Consider the following 4,733-nt stretch of genomic DNA (forward strand, 5'->3'; position numbering starts at 1 on the left):
CTGAATTTTCTGTTTATGGTGCTGAGTTTTAACATGAGAATCAAGGTAAGTTTTATCATGATTTTCCTGTGATCAATCTTCAATTATAATTCTTTTTTCAGCATTACTTTTGTTATACATTGTAAACAATTTTAGGAAAGGTATATTTAAAAGAAAAATAAACTGTCCCTATTTTGTGGAACATTTAGAAATGCAAAGTTACATGAAAAATATGTACTCAAAGCTTTTTTCACAGTTAAGGCTTTCAAAAGCCAGCGTGTTAGTCACAGGCCCAGAATCTCAAAGGGCTGCCCAACAGTAAAAGTAAGGAATTTGTGAATAAGCAGCATGAAAATTTAAAATTTTTAAAGGAAAATGAAAATAAAGAAATACACCATATGTTGAAATGATATGACAAAATTCAAATTATTCTAATTTAAATATTATATTCTTATACAAAAAAAAAATTAAACTGGCTCAATCTCCTATCTCCATCATTACAATAAGATTATTCTTGTCAAAATCATGAAAACTTCAGCTACCAATTCCACTGGTCTATTCTTAGTCCTCTTCTTAACTTTTTACCCCAAGCAATTAACAGAGTTCATCCCTCCTTTCTGAAAAGTTAACAAAAGCAGGTGGATTGTACAGATGGAGAAAGTATCAAAACTTGGAGAAACAATATGCAAGAAGATAAGTTTCCTTTTTTATTCTCTCATTTCTCTCACAGCTTTGGCCTGAAGACCTAGTCCTGGGACTTCATGGAATAAAAATGGTGTGAATAGCTAAAATTCTAAAACAATGCGACCTTACTGGCCAGAGGTACCAGTAAATATAGACCTTGAGGACTAGAGAGTATGGGGGAAATCTCAGAGATCTGAAGAAGGAGATTTCCTGATTCTGTATATGTTCCCCCAAAAGCCACAGACTCACTTCTGAGCTGTGTGCGTGAGGGATAGACCCCAAGAATCAAAAGGCTTTAGAAGTGAACTAAGATTTAAAGCATCATTCAAATATTTGACAAATCCCTGTGTTGAGAGTGTGTTGGAGAGAACCAAAGCATAATAACAAGGGCTTGCTAGCAACTGCCTCTCATGGAAAGCAAAATAGAATTTGTGATCCGAAGGTAAATTAGTTGAGTGTCTGATAAAATTGGTGAAGAAACAAAAACAAAACAAAATCAACATATTTTTTAAAAGATTATGACAGGACCCAGATTCCATACAACCTAACAGTTGAAATGTCAGGATACAATTAAAAATGTTTAACATATGAAAAACCAGGAAAATGTGACCAATTTTGAAGAAAAAAAGCAATCAAAATATGTCAATCTCACAAGACTCAGAATTTGGAATTACCACAAAAAGATTTAAGTAGCTATTATAACTATGCTATATGAATTAAAGGTAAATACAAATGAAATTAATGAAAAGATATATATTCTCAGCAGAGATATAGAAACTATAAGGAAAACAATATGGAGGTTCCTCAAGAAATTAAAACTAGAACTACCACATGACCCAGTAATTCTACTTCTTTTTTATTTTAATTTTCTATAATTATAAATGATAAATGCTAATAAACATTTATTATTGGCATAATTTCTAGAGTAACTTTAGACAGGTCTTTCTAGGTTTTCTCACACACAAAAAAACCCCTTTCATTAAAATTTTAATTGTAATGACATTAAACTTAGGAATAGGATTAGAAATAGATGACAATTTAATATAGTATCTATTTTTTCAAGTTATCATTCAGCAAAATTTCCATTTTTATGCCTAGAAGAGTTTGCATATTTGTGTCTGTTTGCTTGTAGAGTGTGTACTGCATGTTTTTTATGCACACATGCCATCCTACCCCAATTTTAGAAATCATTTGGAATATCTTATATAAACACTTTCAACAAAGATGAAATAAAATATTTTAAAAGCAGGAATTATAAAAGTTATAAGTTTCATTCAAAAGAACCACATGTATAGTGGATCATGTATCTTTATGATACTTGACATTTTTTAATATGAAGCAGTATAGTAGAGATAGTAGAGACATTGAAGATTCAAGTCCTAGCTTATTCAGGTAAATTTTAAACCCATTCCTTCTACTCACTGTTCTGTAATTTTTAGCTAAATATTTAAATTCTCTAAGACTTTTTCTGATTTATAACATGGGAATAACAAAAGTCTTGAGAGTGCTATTATGGCATCATAAGTCTTATATGAGGATTAAATGAAATTGATAATGTAAAACGTTGAAGAAGAAATGATCAATAGAGTTAAGCTACTAATATCATTACTGGTTTATTTCTCTAAATATTTCCCTTTGTCTCTGTATTTTCTTTTGGAATATGAGCCACCATCTCTGCCTTTCATGTATCATCACTTAATCCCACTTGATAATTATAAACCTCTTTACTTCTTAGAGAGAAATGAAACTAACTTACAATTGGGCTTTTATTCTCTGACACAGTCAAGTAGGTAACCCTTGAATAAAACCAATGCATTGAGGTCTTGGACATTTGCTGGAGAGAGGTTACAATTTATACTTTTTGCCTAAAAATAATATATTAATAATATGATTTAAACTGTTCAGAAGATTAAAATACATTAGTTTTCAGGGAAAACCTAAGTACTGCTATAAGCCGAGGCCGAATTTGTGTGTGTGTGTGTGTGTGTGTGTGTGTGTGTGAGATAATGTAGAAGATAGCAAATAACTTGGCAAATATAACCTCAACAACATCCACTCATTCTGCAGCATAATAACAGGTCTTTGAAAACTGCCTCCTAAAAATTTCGTCTATGTCAACAGATATGATGACAGTGGAAAAATCAATAAGAGTAACTCTAAAAGAACTACAACACGTGATTAGTACTTAGTGTCTTACTGATATAACTTAATCCAGAGTAATTTTGCCCTCCTTTCTATGTAGTTTGCAACATTTTTCGTTAAATTGCTTTCTGATATTTTACATGTATTTTTTAATTTAGGCATAATTGACAAAGATCATTATATTATTGCAAGTGTAGAACATAATAATTATATATTTGTATATATTGTGAAATGATCACCACAATAAGGCTGGTTACATCTATCACCATACAAAGAAGTAATTTTTTTATTATAATGAGAATGTTTAAGATTTACTGTCTTAGCAACTCTCAATCATGCAATACAATATTATTGACTATATTCACCATGCTGTAACTTCCATTCCCATGGCTAATTTATTTTATAAGTGGAAGTTTGCACTTCTTGACCCCCTTCCCCCATTTTGCCCACTCTCCAACCCTCTTCCGCTCTGGCACCCACCAAACTCTTTTCTCTATCTATTAGTTTTGCTTTGTTTTATGTGTTCATTTGTTTTGTCTTTTTAGATTCTACATATAACTGAAATCATGACATTTACCTTTCTCTGAGTAAGATCTTCAAAGATGAATAAGAGTGTTTAGGCAGAGAAAAAGTAACCAACCTGGCATATAGTGGGGTTTTAATTAATCATCTGACAAAAAAATACCCATAGATTTTTCTTAGATCACATAAGAATTATATGAAGTTACTGTTATGACACCTTGAAAACAGAGAAATGAGATTAAAATGCTGTATAGTTTAGCTACATGTAATCAAAATAAACCTATGAAAGGATTTTATTGGAACATCACATGTTATCATTGTAAAACTTGACATGAAAATATTGTTGAACTTAAACTGAGGACATGAAGCATCATACTGCTTTCTTATAAAATATAATGAAGCATTCTTTTAAAAATAAGGGAATTTGTCTGTATGTAGGACACAGACATATTTGTATATAGGACATTTTTCTATAACTGAACCCCAGAAAAGATTCAGCTTGCGCTTATTTTACAAAAATAGAGAGATAAATGTTTATAATAATCCCTAGCAATATAATGTTTTATGTAGCAACACTGGTAAATAACCAGTAAGGTGGTATAAAAAAAAAAAATTAGAGGAAAAGGAAGGGAAGGGCCAGATAAAGCAGAAGGTGGAAAGATGAAATAAACTGGAAAAGTGCCAAAGAGTCCTAGAACAATAGTGTGTCGTTAGAATTAATAATTTTTGCTCACCCATTACATTCAAGATTGTGTATTCATTTATTTTATTAAGAAATAAAAGCAACATCTGCTCACAAAAATGGCAAAATCAGTTGGGAAAAATGCATTGCAATAAATGACTTAGGCACAAAACAACATGTGATGTGCTTTATAAAAGAGGGATAAAGTACAAGGGGTGAAGAAGGGTAGGAGATTATGAGTAAATACCCAGGGGTGGGAGTAAGCATGTTTACAACATCAAGGGGACATAAGTAACACGGCGATGTGAACCGCGTCATAGACAGCTGTGATTGACAGGTAAAAAGGGAATGGGTTTATCATCAGCCCACAGGAAAGAAACCTTGGGTTTAGACTATGGAGAGCATTGTGGGATATACAAATATTTCTAAATTCAGTCTCAAAGCCAAACACTCCTGTTGGAAAGGAGAGTACATTGAAAACCTAAAGCTAGAGGAGGAGAAGCAGAGCTGAGTGTCATGTTAACCATGCAACAATCATATAGAATGGAATAAACTGATAAATTATCTGTGGTTTTCTTTAATGTATATGGAGTCAATATTTCTAGGACACTTATTGTCAATGTAGGTTGATTAGAGGCTGAACAGGAAGATGATGATATGGAAGTTGTAGGAATTATATGTTGCAGTAATGAGGTAAGAAAATGATTTTTTTACGATCACCAAT

Source organism: Pteropus medius, unplaced genomic scaffold (genome assembly GCF_902729225.1).
Source record: "Pteropus medius unplaced genomic scaffold, Ma_sr-lr_union100, whole genome shotgun sequence".
Taxonomy (NCBI): domain Eukaryota; kingdom Metazoa; phylum Chordata; class Mammalia; order Chiroptera; family Pteropodidae; genus Pteropus; species Pteropus medius.